This window comes from Passer domesticus, chromosome 2 (genome assembly GCF_036417665.1).
Source record: "Passer domesticus isolate bPasDom1 chromosome 2, bPasDom1.hap1, whole genome shotgun sequence".
Classification (NCBI taxonomy): Eukaryota; Metazoa; Chordata; class Aves; order Passeriformes; family Passeridae; genus Passer; species Passer domesticus.
This window is the reverse complement of record NC_087475.1, coordinates 10,374,091-10,393,552: the sequence shown is the minus strand read 5'-3', so window position 1 is coordinate 10,393,552 and position 19,462 is coordinate 10,374,091. Positions and strand designations below refer to the sequence as shown.

At 38.2% G+C, this 19,462-nt stretch overlaps 1 long non-coding RNA gene across 2 annotated transcripts; it reads right to left on the bottom strand.

Moving 5' to 3' along the window:
- Positions 1 to 3,028: 3,028 nt before the first annotated feature.
- Positions 3,029 to 14,493, bottom strand: LOC135293345 (uncharacterized). Of its 2 annotated transcripts, none has more exons than XR_010355425.1 (3): positions 14,260 to 14,493; positions 6,327 to 7,007; positions 3,029 to 6,025 (listed from the first exon to the last, which is right to left on the bottom strand). It is a non-coding gene; the product is annotated as an uncharacterized LOC135293345 (long non-coding RNA). The 2 variants fall into 2 exon arrangements; XR_010355426.1 differs by having other exon boundaries at positions 3,029 to 6,022.
- Between the last annotated feature and the right edge of the window lie 4,969 nt (positions 14,494 to 19,462).

Here is a 19,462-nt window from a genome sequence, read left to right as displayed (position 1 = left end):
GGAAAGCAATTTTTCAGCCCTGGTTTGCAGTGCAGATCAGCAGTACACGGGTCATCCTTTCTCACCTTAGTCTTGTGCTGCTTCCACACATTCATCCTCTAATTATTGTCATTCCCACAGTCTTCTCTCTATCTGATTGTAAGTTTTAGCTGTGTTGAGTGTAACTCTTGCTGGTGATTTTTAGAGGCATCAGAATTTTATAGAGCTACTTTACTTTTTTCCACTTTTTGGCTTTCAACGTAAAGTTTAGGTTTTCCCAGGAATTAATTTAATAGCAGTTGAGACAATATTTCATGTTTCTGTCAGGAGATAAACTTCTGCCTCATGGTTAGGGGCATTTTCACCTCTGCAAGAAGACATTGCATATTCTGAAAGCATATATTCAACTCCTTCATTGCAAGGACAGTTGCCCTCTTGCCAGACAGAGTGAAGCTCAGTTACAAAAGGACATTTCCACCTAAATTATTTATATCTCTCATAAAAGAATTTTTATTGAATAGAATTTTAGAGAAGTTTAAAGATTGCTTTCAGAAACCACTTAAGTTAGGAAACCGTTAAGTGTTTAAACAGCCTGGCTTTGCTGCAGTGTACTTGGAGGCAGAGGGGCAGTCACTGACTGACTTTTATTGGTTTTCTCTCGGATTTCCTGCTGTTGGGATGATCCGAGAATCCCTTTTTCCCAGCCTGATGGTCAAAGAAAGAGTCAGAATTCTTCGGCTCTGGTTCACAAGGTTGTTTATTATCTATTATCTAAAATATTTTTTCTCAGACCCACAGAGGTCTGCTCTGCAGGTCTGTCAAGGGCACACTGCTGCCCCTGGGCTGGTGTCTGTATTTTATACTGTGAGTTAACGTGTACTTTATTTATCATTATTTTCCAATACCTGTCACCTATGTTAGACTCTCTACTTCTACTCTAGGCCAATCTAAATGTGCCACCATCACCAAGAAGATGGAGGCTAGGAAGAAGAAGGAAGAAGAATAGGACAATGCCCAAATCCCTCCATCTTGCCTCCTAGACCCCTATAGTAAAATCCCCAAAACTCCACTTTTCACCCAGTGATTAATTCATTATTACTGTACTTAAACTTCTGTGACTTTTGATTCTTCATACAAGGTTGGTAATTTGCTCCATGGGTTAAGATCAAAATCCCAAGTGTCTTTGGCTTCCTGCCAGGACTCCCCAGACCCCTGCCAGGGGCACGTGTTACCCAGGGCACCCGGAGGGGTGTCCTGGGTTCTAACAGTTTTCAACCAAGGCTTTGCTATATTATCACGTAAATTAATTTGTTTAAAATATGGAAGTCAACTAAGGTATCCATAATTTTGAATTTTTAAAAGAGATCCTAGTCTTTAGAGTTAGAATGTTAGAGTGCATATGTAAAGTCAGTGCTGTACATTGACAGCAGCTACCAGAAAGAAGCAACTTCTGAAAACATCTAAGAACTTTTCTAGATTCATGGTCAGACCCTACAGAGTTTTTCCAGGAGAAGAAATGTCACATGATTCAGAATATTTTCACAAGATGTTTTGGGAAACCAAGATGGGTAAACTTTGTTATGTGTTTTTGTAGTGAAGCAGATTAGGAACATTTTCATAAACTGCTAGGTTATTATTAAAGATCATAATTTCTTAAACTGTTAGAATGTTGCTGGGGCAATATTGTGACCTGGCTTATTTTCTTAGAGGAAATTATGACTCTCTTCAACACCAGTCAGAAATATTCCAGAGTAAGTAAATATACCTGTACCTGTGCATACAAAGATTAAAATCAAGATATTCTGTAAAATCCATATCAATTTCAAATATCTTGGTGCAATAAAAAGGTGGAAGAAATTGTCTAAGAAGTTCTGCAAGATCAACCCTCTATTGTCTGTTTCTAAAACTAAAATATTTTCAGCATTATCATGACATATGAGAATGGAGTACAATTTAGTATGAATCAATATAATTTTTCATTGTCACATGCAATGGGCCATATTATTTACATTCACTCAACTAACAAGACCAGTCTGCAACAATATCATTTGCCAGTTCAGTAGTTTTCTTTTTTAACAACTCTTAACGTTAATAAAGCTGTACCAACAAAAGCATTAGATGCATTGGACATAAAATAAACTACATTTTAACAACCTCAGCAGACATTGCCAAGTCCTGAAGTCAGCCAGGAGCATGTGCTGCACAGTCTCAGTGCAGAAAATAGCATTAGAGAGAGCAAGAAATATTTTGTCATTAATGCTGAGATTATTTACTTGAGGTGCTTTTGCGGAGGTGTACTTAAGCTCTCCATGTGTCCCTAAGCTCCTTGGGTGAGGCACAGGCTCAGTCACACTTTCACTGCTCTCAGAAGAGCTCCTCCTGTGGGTCTACAGCTGCTTCTTACTGTCATATATGCATTTAATTTCTGTCATATGGGGTCAATAAATGTATACACTTTGGATAACTGCAACAATTTCCATCCCAAAAGTCTTAAGCAATGTTCTTTCTCCTAGGCTGTGAAAGCAAGGCAAGCTTTCCTGTAACACACCCAGGCCAGTTCCCAGGAAGGCTGTTTCCTTTGGCAAAAGGAAATCCCAGTGTATTTTCAACTGGCTGTGTTACCTCACTGGGGTTCCAGCAGGCACACAAAGAGCAATTTCCCAAATATTGTAATAAAAACCACAAGCAAACAGAGAGTCAGGCAAATAGAAGGTCGTGAGCTTCCAGGCTGAGGTACAGTGAGCCACAGATGCTTTTTCCTATGGACATGTCCACAGGGTGAAGCACACTCCTCTGCTGCTCCTTATGTCCCAGGGACACTGTCAGCCCTGATGAAGATTCCCGTTGCTGTGAGTTCTTTCACTCACACAGTGCTCACAGTTTGGTTTTGGTTCTGTCCCATGAGATGTTCAGTGTCAAACAGAAATTTGCTTTATGCTGTGACTGAACTCCAGCTGTGCCTTGACACTGAACAGCCACTGCCTCTTGCAAAACACTTTTTCCCCACACAAAGATAAGAGGTAACTATTTAAGTCCTTTGTGCTTATCATCCTTTGAAATTAAATAATAGCAAAACAAACAAATAAATAAATAAACAACATGGTAAAAGGAACTTTTCCTTGCAAGAACGTGGGGATAACAAGAGTTTATCCCATGTACAATGGGATAAATGAAATGAGTTGAGACTTTTTGGATTAGATTTCTGAAGAAAATAGAGCAGGCTGTGGAATTTACAGAGATTATATTTCTGTCTGGGTTGGCTACTATGTGCACATGTTTTGATAATTAATGATGATAAAATAATTTTCAAAGAGAAATTTACAGCAGTTCTGACCCACAGGATCAAACTGGACAAAAGAAGAAAGAGAATGCATTTTCCCTAAAATACGTTTAGCTTGAGTCAGTCTGTATTTCTTAGAAAAAAAGGAATAATTTCAGTTTCCTGACAGTAGATCTTTTATAACAAGCTGAATGCTTAAGTGCAAATTACAGTGAATGAAAACTCTTTACAAAATAATAGCTTTTTTTTTTAAGTCTAAGGCAAGAGTAACAGATGTCAGCATCTCACATTGAAAGAAGAGAAACTAGGAAAAAATATAGAAATCTACCTTTTAAGAAAGAAGTTCTTGAATAAAAACCATTTGCTGGCAACCAATTCCCCCTGCCCAATTTCATCCTTACTTGTACTGAAGAGTAAGTGAGGAAAAGAACAAAACCAGAGAAGCTGTGTTTAGGAATCTTGGGAGTTCAATTAATTTTCATTGCACAGCTGACAGACCCCTGGTAAGAGAAGAAAGCAGTTAACGCCTATGTGCAGGTGAACTGAAACTCCAATTCTTCAGCCATGTTAGTTAGCAGTGCTAGATAGTATCCAGTGAAATTACTTTGTCTCAGTCTACCTGTTTTAGATATTTTAGCTGGCTTTGTACTTCCATGACATGTTTGTATTTCAATAAAGCTTTATGAATGGAGGCTCAGCCAAGATTCTTCAGTCTCTTTTATGCATTCTTGTGCTCATCAGCATTTTCTCTGCTGAACAATAAAACAGCAGAACAACAAAGTCACAATTTTCTGGTTTATTGCCATGTCATTAGATTTGTCACACTAAAGGCCACTTTAAAGGGTGGGCATTTTAATTCTTTTGAAGCACATTTAAAGTAATTGATCAAAATGTTACGTGAATTTCAGGTTCCCTTAAAACACAACAGAGGATGATTTCTTCCCAGTCCCAGAGACTTTATTTATTTATTCTCCTACATCACTTCAGCAGCCCCTCAGCACACATATGCACGGAATGAAGCAGACAACCCATAAAACAGCTGTTAATCACCTTCAATAGCCAGCTGCCAGAGAGTTTGTTAATTCAGGGCACACTATTCCAAATGCAGTTGTGGCTTCAGAACCTGGCCAGCACCATGACACTGCCATATTTCTAAATTACTTTCCCTTTTGCTTTATAGAAGTCCATTCCTGATATAACTCCTCAGAGCCTGAGAAACTCCTGCCAGGGGCTAAAGGTCAGTTTTAAATAAACTCACAACACACCTACTACCTTGGTCCAGATGCAGTTTATTTTACTTCTTACTACACAGAAAACAGGTTATGTCCTGTGAGGAGTTTGTCAGTGCAAATGGAAGCTGCAGTAAGGTCAGACCTGGTATTTCCTGAAAACTGCTGGGACATAAAACAACCCTGACCAGTCAAGCCAGAGATGTGTGACATTAAAGACTGCTGGGACTGAATGCACTCTTTCTTACAACTTGAAAATTCCTTTCTTTTGAATGTTCAGTCCTGCCACATTGTGCTTGGTGACAGAAGCAGAAAAATCTATGCACAAAAAGAGAAGCCATGGTCTGTGTTGAACTTCATTTATAGTAAATAAAAGAATTTGATCTTTCTGTCTGGCTCAGGAGAGGGAGAAAAGTAATGTTCATGTCCTACACTTTGGGTTTGATCTTTCTGTTCTACCTAAGCAATAAACTTTAAGCTAAGCTCTGCACAGGGAATCAGTCAGGACAATGCTTTAGCATGTTTCTGTATCTCTTTTGCAGTAATGGAGCTTTGAAAGTCAGCAGTGTGATATGTTTTGACCTGCTTTCAAAGTGTATTTTTTATAGACATATTCTGCATTTGTTTAGAGTATGTTCTATGGAATGCAACCGGTTTTGATTATGTGGCTCAGAAAGTTTATTAAAGTCAGCAAATGACCTCTGTTCTAAGATATTGTATTGCTTCTTTTCTGTGTTTGTGCATATATAATCATAATTATATATATTTTTCTCAATTAATGCTTAGCAAAGGAAAGTTATGGTAGAGAACAGGAATTCCTTTACCTGTAACAATACATGGCTTTTACTATAGTGTTTTGGAAATGAGGTTGTGTGTGAATTGACTGAAGAGTAATTTTTACTGTACATCTACAAAAATCATTCCTTCTCACTTGCAAAATAGATTTTTCAACACTGTGCTTTGACACCTTGCTCAGAATTTCTATTCAGTACAGTGACAGCTCAAATACTATGTTCATTGGGAGGTGGAGATGCACCATTCTCAGAGACTGACATATAGAAAGAAGTAGCAGTGATTATGTATGCTTATATGATTTTTTTTCTAACTCACTCCACTACCTATTGTATTCTTTAATGATCAACAAGCTATTGAGTATTTTCTTTTCTTTTTTTTTTTTTCCTTTGATACCCACATTTAGCAGTCCTAAATGCCTAGAATTGAACAATTGCAAAGAAAACTCCTGATCTTGATGGTTCTGAGTCTCTCAGGATTTCCTTTTCTTACATGGGTTTGTTTCAAACAAATACAGTGGTTTTTTCTGGTGGAAGTATTCATTGCCCAGAGAAGCAGAGAGGTTTTCCTTTCAAGCAGCCATCTACATGTGGGAGCAAAGAACTCTGTGGTCTTTGCAGGAGAGGCGCCTCTTGGGAAAAACACAGTGGCATTCACCTGTCCTTTCCCTTCATAAAAATTCATCTCTTCATGAAACCAGAGTCAGACTTGATGCGGCAGTTCTGTATAAAGTTGGGGTCCACTGCTGGAGAAAAGGAAAAAAGACTAAGACAGAGAAAAGTGCATAGTCTGCTACATCTCCTATGCCTGCAACAGGTCAGCCTAGTGGTTGAGATACTTGTATTAACTTTGGAGAACAAATAACATAGACAAATCATTAGGCAGTAAAGGAATTTAAGACTAAACAGAAGCTCTGTCCTGTAACTTCCTGTCTCCTTTTCCACTGCAAGAAAATCACATTATGTATTGTTTTTATAAAAGAACTGTGAGTCACTCTAAATAAAGTTTATTTGCTATTAGCACAGAGAAAGTAAAAGGTTCTTTACCCTCAGATGACAGAACACATTCCCAGACTGAGTTCATTGCCAGTTATGGATCCATTGCTCTTTGTACAGCACTTCCCTCCAGCTAAACTATATCTTCTTACTTCTGGTGGTCCTCAAAACTCCCCTTTTAATTTTTCTGACTTGCAAAATGAACTCAAATTTTTTGCTCTAATTCCATGAGACAAGAATTCAGTTGTTGTGGTCATAGTTGTAGTCTTTCTCTGAACCTGTTCCTGCTGAGATTTATATACAATTTAAAAAAATCAAACACAATTTTCAGAAGGTTGTAGACCAGTGTTTACCATACTTCCCTCTGCTTCCCCACCTGAAATAAAAACATCTCCCCTTTGCTTGCATTAGTCATTTTCATTTTCATTTCAGACAGTCCTCATGTCCATTCTAGGATGAACTATTTTTAGTTCTGGAAGATGCGTTCTCAGAAAAAAATTTTGCTGCCAAGAAGAAATTTTGCTACTTTTATCCATGTACTTATCCTTGCATTTTGTGCTTCTGACTCTGAAGCACTTCAGTAAGATGGTCAGGCATGGAATGAGGGCTGCTTGCAGGAGCCCACAGAGCTTCACTGGTAGGAGGGAAGATGAGGTGGTTGTGTTTGATGGTGACAGATACTCTGTCTTCAGAGACATGGACAGAATCTGGGAGTTAAATACATTACTGCTTCTGTAAAGAAAAAATAGTTCAGTTGAATGGCAAAGAATATCCTCAAGGTTTGCTCCCCCATGGTGTGTAGGAATGTGCCCCCCCCTTGACAGAGTGACAAAATTATCCTTTGTCTCCTTAAAAAGGAAAAAAGCCCACAACTTTCTCTCCTCAATTGGGTAAATAGACACCTCATAGGACCTTGGGGACTTCACCTCAAACTTAAGGATAGCCAACTGGACAGAAGCCAAAAAGTCCCACCTGGGCAATTTACTAGAAAAAGAAGAGAACAAAGGAACTAATCGCTTTTGTGAGGTGTTTTACCAGGAGCAAGAGCCTCTTGCCCCTGGCTCCAGTTTTCTCTGTAAAGAGCTTTGTTATTTTGCCTTTTAGTAAAACTTTTCTGTTTCCAACACTACCCCAGAAGCCATCCTGCTGATTTTATGCCATCCGAGGTAGCTGAGCTATCTTGGGTGTGATATATGTCTCCAAGAGTTCATAAGACCTGGCTCAAGGAGAGAGACCATTATATCAGTGAAGATCCTGTAAACCTGCCTTTTTGTGAGAGGACAGGTGCTCTTCCCACGCACTGGTCAACCAGCCCAGTGCATGGCAAAAGTTACAATGGCAGAAGCAAATAAACACAGACACTCATTTCCAGCTTGATACTTGACTTTTCATTAGTCTAACTGCACTGGAAGGTGAATTGAAATTGTCTGAGGCTTAGAACAGAATGGGAAGATGTGTTTTATCTTGTTGCAGATATGCTATCAAGAAAGACGCCACTGGCTAGACATGCTGCTTGAATTTAAGAGAAAATAGCCAACTGCCTTTTAGCATAATTCAGTACCAAACAGAATAATTGGTTCTTTGAAACAGAAATTAGTTCTTCATTCACAGTTCCTGGAAGGAAGCTCAAATTGGAAAAGTTGTCTAAAATAGATGAGTCTGGAGATAGTATTTTGTACAATGGAATTGACCAATTTAATTAAAAATGTGGTTGTCAGTTGCTGTTTTCTTTCAAACTAAGGTAACTTTGAGATTGAAGTGACACACGTCACTAAAGATAGAGCAGTGCAAATAATGGGTTTGGTTCAGCTATGAAATCAAGAAAGGTCTTGTGAAGAAAGGTCTTGTGAAATGGATAGAAAGTGGGATTTTTTTGTTTGGGGTGTATTTTTGCCTTTTTTTTTTTCCTAGTTAGAATGGGATTCAGATCCTAGAGTTGTAGGGCACAAAACAAGCTGAAAAGCCTACCACAACTGCTTATTAGTAATTCAGCTCAAAGCCAGTGAGTCCTTCAGAAGGGGTTAGAGGAGCACCAGAAATATTAAATAGGTGAAGATCCTTGTTTGTGTGATCTTTCTCTGCTTGTGGCTTCTCTGACTGAGTTCTGTTAGAAAGATTTCTCTTTACAGGCTCTGTGGTCACACAAAGCACAGACAGAGATGACCTCTGGGTCACCTCAGGGCTTACACATCCTGTATATCCCACACATTCTGCTTTTCACCTTCTACCATTCCTCTACAGCCTGCTCCAGACAGACCCCAGAGCTACAGTCTTATTTGGCTTTTCCTTGAGTTTGACACAGCTTTATCCAGAATAACTGGTGACCAACTTGTAAATTTATTTGTCCCCAGATTTATGTCTTCCGTGGGCAAGTAATACCCTTAAATTCTTTTGTAAAGAAAATATAGGTGATTTTCTTTTTAGTTTCTGCAGATTATCAACCTGAACTCTGAAAACTGTGCTTAGTTCCAAACCCTTTGCTTTAAAGGCTTCAACCCTCATTCTTAACACTTTATCCTCTTCTGCTGATTAGTGTAAACAGACTTGGAAAAAAACCCCTCATCTTAATCTGAAAAACTAAAACAATTAAAGTAAAATGTATTTTAAAAATTTTAAAATATTTATTCAAAATCAAATCATCAAGTAATAAAATTATTAAATCTTGCATTTTACAGCCAGAAAAAAAGAGTATGGAATTCACTAAGGACTTATATGTGCAATTAAATCTATAGTTCTTCCTATACACCACATAAAAACTCACACAACAGAAAACATTGTAATTCAATTTGCTCTCTTTAACTTAATTATCCACTTCATTTCTTAGAGCCATATAAAATTGCTAATTTTTTTTTCTCATTAAAGCTCATTGTGAGTTTTTAAACAGAATTTATATGACTGTGTTACCGTATGTATCTCAGTTATGTCATGCCTGAATTCTGGAAACAAGACTATCCTCACAGAGGATTGAAAGCAAGGATTTGTTTTATTTAATTTTAAAATGCTTTGTTAACTGCTTGGGTGCTGCCAAATGAAGCTGCTAAATCCTCACAAGAAGCATTCAATCCTGTAATACCATCAACATTCAAAAGAAAGCTGACAAATATGACTTCCTCCACAGAACAGCACTATTACAGCAGGCACTGCAGGCTCGAGCAGGAGAGATGCAGCAGTTTTCAGGCTGGCTCTTCTCCATTTTTTCTCTGAGGTGACTCCTTCACTGGAATAGCTCAAATGACTCACCCTCAGTGTGGTATTTCCATCCTTTATCACTTGCTGAAATAACCTGGCAAACTTAGAGCCCTGGCTGGGTGAGTTTCAGTGTCCTGGAGCTTTGGTCAGCAGCAGCCAGGGAGGAGCTTGGCTGATGTGCCAGCACTGTGGGACACCTGTGCAGTTCCAGCTTCCTGGGGCTTTGCTTACTGAGAGGTTGTTTTGTCTTCATGTCCAGTTCACTTCTTCAGGCAGTATTGTTTCATAAGGTTTCTGTCCTTCCTGTGCTTGTTTAGAAAGAGAATTTGCTGTCTGATGCCATGAAGTAAAGATGGAAGAGAGAGAGAGTATCCTGAAGTGCAGGAAAGGGCTTTTCAGTCAGCAAAGCTTTCACCCAGGGAAACTGTTATGGAAAAGAAGATACCCTAGAATGAAGCCTCTATTGACTACCTTAAGCTAAAATTGGGCAGAGTCATTATCTGCTAAAAATTACATCTAGATTTTATGTAAAACCACAAAGACCAAAATCCTGTTTCACACTACAATACATTAAAACCAAAGCACGAGGCAATGGAAACCATTACTTGAATGCTTGGAAAATAATACTTGAGTGAAGTATTTCTTCTTTCTGTTCAGACTGCATTTGAGAAACACATTGTTCTCTGTGCTGAAGCAATAGCTTCTGACACAACCTAACCACAATATTACTGTTGTTGGTGTTGTTGTTATAGAGGGAACTAAAACTAAGACAAAAACCTCCATGCATTCTTCTCGCTCTCAGAGTCAAAAATGTACTTTGAACATTTGGAAAGAGAAAGTAGTTAACTGCACAGAGATATATAACCCAGATTCTCAGGCTGTTTCTTTTTCAATATATTTTACATTTTATTCTTCTTGTACTTCATGTTATACTGTGACCAGCACCAAGGTAAGAGGGGGTTAGCTGGTTAGAAGATTACATTTATACTGTTTGTTCCAGGTGGCCTTCTGATTACTCTTGGGATCAGGTTTGACTGTCATCTTTATCCCCAGGCTGCAAGTATATATTTCAAAGTCACCAACAACATGCTCTCCACAAACTCCACATGGTATACTATTTGCTAGGCAACCATGTGCATGACAGACATTGTTTCAATAATTTAATTTCAAATTAGTTGAGTGTCTTACATCTTCAGAACAAAGATATATTAGTAATTAATCCTCAAACAAAGAAAAAAAAAGTAAAAAGTTGATTTCTTGTCACAGAAACGGAGAGCTAAGGCACAATATTAAGTGATAAATCATTAAATAATGTCTATAGGCAGAAAGGTAGAAGATTTCTATATAAGCTGCACTTAAAGACTGGATAGTGAATATTAAAAGGTGGACCAGCGTGGTATCCAAGGGGATGGACTGTCTATGCAGAACTTGCATTTCTAAGTAGATTGCTATTAGTATTTAAAGTTCTCAAAAGAATCCTGCAAATTGACAAGGACACACTTTCAAGAAGATATAAGTCAGTAAAAGAACAGGAGTTCAGAATTCCATAATCCCAAGGTGCTTGTGATACTGCTTGCATTCCTAATTGTTTGTTCACATCCATGTACTGTATTTACATAGCAAGAGCAAAAAAAAATTTAGTATTTGAAACACAAATTTCAGGCATATGTCAACATGTCACATAGAACTTGGCAGTGCTGTCCTGGTGAGACTTTGGTTTGACTTTAATGTCAAGAGGAGTAATTCAATTTGCAGTCAGAAAGACCTGGAACTCTATTCTGCTCACTGGCCTGCAGCCAGGTCACATTGGGTTGTGATCTCATAAACTTAAAAGAGTCAGCATGGATCAGAACTCGAGGAAATGAGCATTCAGTGATTTAGAAGTGATGCTTCTCATCTCAAATCAGCAATGCCCCAAGATGTCATTGAGGGCTCAGTTCCCCAGCAAAGCCATCATTCAATCCAAACATAAACCTGATGCTTTGACAGTTTGTGTTTATTAAAGATCCAGGCTACTTTTCAATGTCCTGAGCTTGCACTCCTACTCAGCTCTCCAAGCTGACCTCTGAATGTTCCTGGTGCACTGACCAGTGATCTCTGAAATTGTGTTATCCCACCCATCCCATCCCCAATGTGTTTTCTGCATAACCTTTACTGATGTACAAAATGTATCACACAGGGGAAGGTGCAGCCCTCTCTGCTTCTTTACAGCTGAACAAATGTCAAAGCACACAAAAGTTTCGGGTATTTGTGTATCAGGAAAAACCTTGGCAGTTACCAGAAAACAATCCCCTAAACATAGATTAAATATAACATTTTCTCTAGTCAGATCTAGTGATTATCACTACATAGTTTGCAACATCTAACACTTATATTTTTCAGTACCTTTCAGAATGAGTGGTATAACTGTGGCATGAAAATGGATATCTGGAAAACATATCAGCTATGTCCACCAAGAAATTGAGAATAATGAAAAATAAGATAGACAATTATAATAAGAATAATGATAAAGAAGATAAACAACTTACTGTTTTCTGACATCAACATGTTTTTGAGAAACAAAAGAAGCAAAGGACAGATGATAGAAAAAAGAGGTGGAAGGTAACATGGCGAAGAAATACAATTGTTGAAATGTCAAAAGAAGACTGGGATAAAAGTATCTGTAACCACTTAAGGCCTTTTTTTTTAATTTCAGATTTTGAGTGAACAAGGTAATTTAAACAAAGAGTAGAATTTTTTAGCAAATTGCTTGTCAGAGCATTGCAGGCCAGAGTTCCAAGAAACACTTATTGGCCGAAACATTTATCTAATGAGGCCTTTGTGCACTACGACTAGAGAACCAAAGGACTGCTTTCACAAAGCTATGGCCTGGCAATTACTGAGATTTTTAAACCTCACATTGGGTGTTGCACCAGCTTCAGCAGGGATGCTGTGACAATTTAAGCTGGGTCTTCAAAAAGAGGGAAAGAATGTACCTCATAAATCCATATCAATTCCATGTACAATGAATACTAAGCCTTTAAAAGCTACAATTGAGAGACTGCTTCACTTGGGTAATTCTTTACAATCAATTTGTTTCATCAATCACTAAATTTCAATGTCACGATTTACTTTTGATGTGAAGTTGTAAATATCAGAACATGGATAATCAAGTTTATGTTGCACCTGGCCTGAGATGTCAAGGGAGAGAGAGGAAGAGTGACAAACTCTTCATATCAGTTTCCCTGATGCCAGGTTTCCAAGGGTAGCAGAACAATTTGCAAGCAGTCTGGCCCAGAAGGGTCAGCACGATCCAGAAGCAGCACCAAAGTATTGATTTCTGCTCTCTTTGGCCTTTCTTAAAGCTGAGCTGGATGTGTTTCTCCTTCTGAAAGATAAACTTCCTGAACAAGGATGGTTGCTGTACCTGTATCTTTACAGTCGTCTCACTCCTTGAGTAGTTCTGTGAAATAATTGAAGCAGAGCTTGAACTGAATTTAACAAATAGAATAAGGGCATCCTAATCTGTATATCTCTTGATATTTTGGTTTTCATTAGTTCATATGATCAATATTACAGAGATGCAGCTCAGAGTTCATATTGCATGTGTTCTGGTGCCTTGGACCCACATGAATAAGACGGGGTATTTTTAACTCCTACATCCAGCATTATAATTCAAGTCACATATTCTATCTTATGATTTTATGAAATAGAATTATTGCCTGTGGATGTTAATTTCCAAAGAGAACAGTTCTCTGTTCAGAACAGGTTATTATAGATAGTTGTGTAGCTAAACTATACTCGCTGTCACTCAAGAAGAGAAAAAGCCTCAAACCAATGGGAAATGTGACAAGGGAAATGCTAGGAAAGCAGTTTAATTTTGAATATACAGTAATCTTCAGCTCTTGGGAAAAAAAGGCTAAAATATGAAGAGCTAAAATATGAAAAAAAAAAGCGCGACTAAAATAATAATAAGCTATCACTAAACAATAAAAATTTTCAGGACCTGGGTCCACTGAGGATGCACTAGAAGCCTGATAACTTTGAGGGCATTTAAAATGAAGAGGTGGAAAAAAAGATTGGCATTTTCATGTAAGTGTCAGATGTATCCTAGGAAAAAGAAGCATAAGATGACAACATTAGTCTTTTTCATTTGAAGTTGTTGTGTATAAATACAGTTCAGGCATTGATATAATAATAAATAGATGCATATAATATGCACTAAAAGTATCAGTGAAGTGAATAGAAATTTCAGAGTAGTTGTCTAGATATACACTATGCAAAGTTATAAGCAATGTTTTTCTCTGGGAATACATCCTGGGAGATCACTAAATTTTCTAGTTAATCTTTTCTTAAATCATCTATTTACCTCTTTTTTTCTTTAGCCAGAAGTTCTCACTCATGCACTCAAAGAGTGCAAGAGAAAAATTGCTCACCCGAGAATTTCTTACTATGTCAGATCTTGTATTGTTTTCTTTAGAATATAAACTGGAGAGAATCAGATATATTTTCCACCTTTTTTTAAAATCCTATCATGTCTAGAATAGATTTCCTTAAAATATTGTGCAAATATCCAAATAAGCCTGATGTTTGTTCCCATTTTTCCCTCATTTTCACACCTTGTCCTGTAAGTGCCTTCAGCCCATGACCCCTAGAATGTAACTGTATCCCATTGCCAGTCAAGCACTGCATTTTTTCCTAAGGGAATTGATCAAAAGTTGCTCTCAGTCAGCAAGCACCTTCCATGCCCAAAGAATGTTCATCTGCTCAGGAATATTAAGAATGCATCACAAAGGAGGATTAAAGAACCAACTACCTGTAACATGAGTAGCAGAACCCATCATGACTGAAACCTGATCAGTGAAATGACTTCACAGCTGAAAAGAGCACTGGGAGACTGATCTCAGCTTACAGCAGAGAGCAGAAACACACCCACTGAGAGATCAGCCCCATTAGATGTTAACCCCAGCTGGGTGCTGCAGGGTGATGGCTTGCACACCACTCAGGAGCTGGCTGAGCAGGTAGAATTGCACTACAGGGGCACAGCTTTCAGTGAATGACTGGCAGACAAAATCCTGAGAGAAAAGCAAGTCAGGCAAATCTTACCAGGCAATCCCTGAGAAAGATAAAGGTGTTTTGTTTTGGTATTTTTCAAGAAGGTTATGTAAATATGTTGAGCTAGTACTCCCTGTTGAGCTATTACTCACTGTACAATTGGCTTAAGGCAATTACAATCCAACACAAAAGCTAATCTGCATGTAGACTCAATTCAACAATCCAAAATCGTGTTGAACAGCATTTGTAACTCCATACAGTCCCTCTGAAAATTACTGGGAAATTACTGTACAACTTACACTGTACCTTTGAATCATAAAGATGTGCAAGAAAGGACTCTAAGTACTAAATAACTTACAGTAAGCCATTTGAAGTATTTAGAATTTATTTTCTTTAGGGGAGAGTTATGAGAAAAACATTATTTAAAAAAGATTCCCTCAGTGGCTGTGTGTCTCACCTTTACAGAAAGACCTCCACAATATAGTGGAAAAACTATTGGACAATTCACCAGCAGAAGACCATAAACTTTTATTTTCTTTCAGCTCCAGTGGTATTTACAATATCACAAACATTGTTGGTGTCTGTACTAAAAGGTCAAGGAATAAGATTAATGCACTTGGAAAGAGCCTTAAAAACTGCTGTAGCCTCATGAAATGTCACCTTTTCATAGCCAGCTTTTATTTTCAATCCTTGGATTTAATGTGATTTTTGATAATTGAGCTTTAAGAAAAAAATAATTTGTTGTTTTAATTTTCATCATCAGTAAATTATATTAAAGCACTAGAAACAACCTGGATATTGAAAAAAGATGTCATGAAAGATCAACTTGTTCTCATGATAACAAATTACAACACACCGCTTCAATTTCAGCAGTCCCTCTGTAGCAATCCAAATTCAGAAATCCTGGTTATCATTGAAATATCTGTTCAGCTTCTGCTGTCTCTCTGAAACAAAACAAACTAAAGAGCCTGGACCATTTAAGAAAAAAATGATTGCTTTAAACTTTCAAATGGAATACATTAGTTGAACAATTTATTTCTTGCATTCTTAGGCAGTTTAGGCACATTGCAAAGGGGCTTCCATCAAGAACTGCTTAAGATTTAAACCAAGTAATTGTGCAAAAGCCTCAAAGATCAGAGTGGGAGGGAAAAGGAGACAGTATGATTGATCACTCAAAGTCAGCAGTGTTCATATTCTGAGCAAGGCACATGCCTATTGCTCAGTGGAAGGGAAAGAAAGCCAATGGGACGAAGGAAGCAGGGAGTTATTTTTGCTTTCTTTTTATATCACTCATAATTTTGAAGACATCTATCATGCTTCTCTCATCCATCTCTTTTGTAAACTACATGCCTTCAGTCTCTTCAGTGTTCCTCACTGTGAAAATTCAAATCTGCAATTATTTGCCTTCCATCCTATTCTTTTCTGGTAAATTAACAGGAACAATTAAAAAGAGCTATGTTAGAACATCAAAATTGTGTTCAAGAAGTAATCATTATCAATATTTATAAATTTTTTAATATGCATGTGTACACGTGTGAGAATACATCCCTAATACAATATATTCCAGTTTAATTTACATTGAAGCCTTAATTACATCTGATTATGAGAGAAGAGGCAGTTGGACCCAGGAGATGTTGCAGACCACATTTTTTTATGCCACTGTAGAAAACAGGAGACAAAGGCAGCAACATAACTTGATACTTTGTGTTTGTCAGCCGGAACTGTGCAGGAGCCATTCTGACACTGGAATAAATGGCTGTGAAATACCAAGTATATCACTGATTGTCTTCATCCGTGCTACTACAGAATGAGAGCTGTGTTCTTGAGCTTCATTTGCCTCTTCCTGCCCAGAATGGCATAAAGGATTTTGGGCTGGAAACTCCTGCGTGTCTCCTGCGCATCTTAAATGAAATAAAATCTCATGGCCTCTCATAGGATCTGTATCTCTCACCCCCTCTTCCAACAGCATATGCCTGAAATCTTCTTATTTATTTTGTCCCTATTCAGTTTTTTAGGCAGACTACCATGTGGGTATTTTGGTATTTTTGGTGATGCATGTAAAAAGCTTCAATACTGATCCTTTGCCCAAGAAATACCTCATTGTCTGTCAGTATTTTCTAACATACAGAGAAATACAACAAAGGGATTCTCTGTCTCAATATTTCCTTAGGTGATATAACTACTGAAACTCAAAAAATTCCCCACATTTGCTTCACATTTCAAAACAGGAAAAATGGGTTAGAAAAACTAATTTTTAAAATCAGATGTAAGGAATCTATATTGGCCAGTCCTACTTTCAATTTCCAAGGTTTTGTCCCCTTGTGCAGGTGTCTCTGAGGTTAGTTCCCTGTCTGTGATTACTCCCAGGGGATGAATAGAGTGTGCACATGACCTCAGGCTGAGTGAATTAGAGAAATGGCAATGTTTACAAGTGGAACAGCCACATTTCATGTCATCCTACAGCAGTAAAGTTCACAAAATATCATAGTGGGATCTACAGCTGTAGAAACCAGTCAGGTCAGACTGCAAAGCTATGGTAAACTCAGCAAACAGGTCACTGTGGGACAGAGTATATGCCAGATGTCATTACAGGAACTGTCAGAATGTCCATCTCTAAATACAAATAAACTACTACTAATAATAATTCATAAATTAATTACAAAAATAATTATAAGTAGTTAGATTAAATAAGAGATGAGCTAGCAGGAAGATTGGCAAATCAGTTTCCTTTGGAAGCAGCAAATGAACTGAGACAGATATTCATTTTACTGTCAAAGCACACTGTGATAAAGACAATACACATCAGCCTTTCACAAGATTCCTCATGAGAATCCCAAAGAATATGTTCTTTAAAAGAATTTATACAGCCTTCTAGCACAGACACCATATTCCACATGTGAAGAACAAAACCTAATTTTCTCTTGGACTAATATTGATAAAAGTTGCTGCTATTTGAAAGAATCCTGCTGCTGAAAAGAATTTGAACAAGGCAATTTTTGCTATTATGGACAAAGCACGATTCTTTTCTGTTTGGCTTTTGATTCACTGTGCAAAGCTCAAAAATGATGTGTTTGTTGGATATATATCTAAATGTTAATCCTGTGAAAGAGATCCAGAAAGAAACTTTGATTTCTATACTTCTCCTTCAAAAGTAAATTGCTTCTGACCCAATATTTCTCATAATCCAAAGCTGTAAAGGGAGATTAAAGTCACTCCTGCCTGTTTGTGCCCATGCATAGCCATCAATAATTACATCCTTGCCCCCATTCATCCATCTAAATTTGCTTTTACCAATCTGAATATACTTAGGTCTTTTAAAAACTGCTGTGGTCCACCCCTGCATCATACATCCTTTAGGACATTCACACACATACCTACTTTTGTGTGAGTCTAACTCCAAAAATATAATAAGTTGCCTTAGATTTCAGTCATAACTATTGCAGAAAATGCAAATAAGTGTCCCAGGCAACTCACACAACTATTTAAAGATAGGTCTTACTCACAGCAGAGTTACTGGGAGACATTTGCTTAGTGTCTGGTTGGGTTTCAAATATCTCCAGTGGGGGATATCCCACAGTATCTCAGGACATCCAGTGCTTGAGTGTTCTCTTAGGTAAAATGTTTTTATATTCAGACTTCCTGTGTTTCATTTTGTGCCCATTGCCTGTTGTGCTCTTGCAGACATGCACTGAGGAGAGTCTGATTCTGTGACATCCCCTCATCAACCTATGCATTGGTAAGATCCCAAAGCCTTCCCTTCTCCATGCTAAGCAGCCCTAGCTCTCTCAATCTGCTCACCTGTAAGGTCCTCCAGCCCCTCAATCATCTTTGGGCAGCTTGCTGGCTCACTCCAGTAAGCCTATGACCCTCAGGTGCTGGTTGAGTAGATCCATGGAAGGATCATTTCTCTTGCCCTGCAGGTGCTGCTCCGCCCCGTGAAGTCCAAGGTGCTGTTAGGCTTTGCTCCAAGGTCACCTTGGTGCCTTGTGTCCAGCTAGGCAGCATTTGGGACATTTTCTGCAGAGCTGTTCCCCAGCTGGTCAGCCCTCCACCTGTGCTGATGCCTGGTGTTGTACTGGTGCTTGGTGTTGTTCCACATCAGGTGCAGGACTTGGCACTTCCCTTTTTTTCTCTCCATAAGGATCCTGCAGGCTCACTGCAGCCTGCCAAGGTCCCCCTGAACAGCAGCACCCCCATCTCTGCATCAACCATTCCTCCCAGTTTTGCATCACCTGCAGACTTGCTGAGGGTACACTCAGCCCCTTTTGTAAGTCACTGCTGCAGAGGTTGTTTTACCTTGAGCTTGGCCTGTTAAGTTTGGTAATCTGGTCAGTATTACTTTTTATGAACCCCATCCACAGGATACAAATCTTGGGTATAAACATAATCATGCACTATCTCTGCACCCCTGAGAAAATCTTTCTTGTGTGAAATACAAAAATTCCCCAGCTACTCCATTCCACAATTTCCCCCAATTCTCTGTGTTTGACAAGAATATGAAACCAAGATTTGGCAACTGTGTTTTTGTGGCATGGTTCCAAATAATTCACTGATTTCCCACAAATTTATAGTCTGAACTAGGGGAAAAAAGTCAACATTTTCAAATCTGAGGTCCTGATGATGAGTATTTAGCATGATATTAAAGCCTTTGATGAAGCTAATAGAGTCTTAGATGTGTTGAGCATTTCCTGTCCCCTGTGAAGGCTGCAAAGATTAAGACCAGGCTACTTATTAAGATACAGAAATATAAAGATAACTGTCAGTCTTAGTAATTTTTTGTATATTTAAATAGAGCCATGATTAATATTAAAAGGATGTGCTGTTCCCATGTTTAGCCTATTTTAGCTGAAGGCTGCCAAAAACAGCACTGAAAAGGGGATGAACTTTCTACACTGCACATCTCAATGGGACATGAGCTTCAAAGGCTGTGCAGGCATCTGAAAACCTAATGCAATTAGTTAATC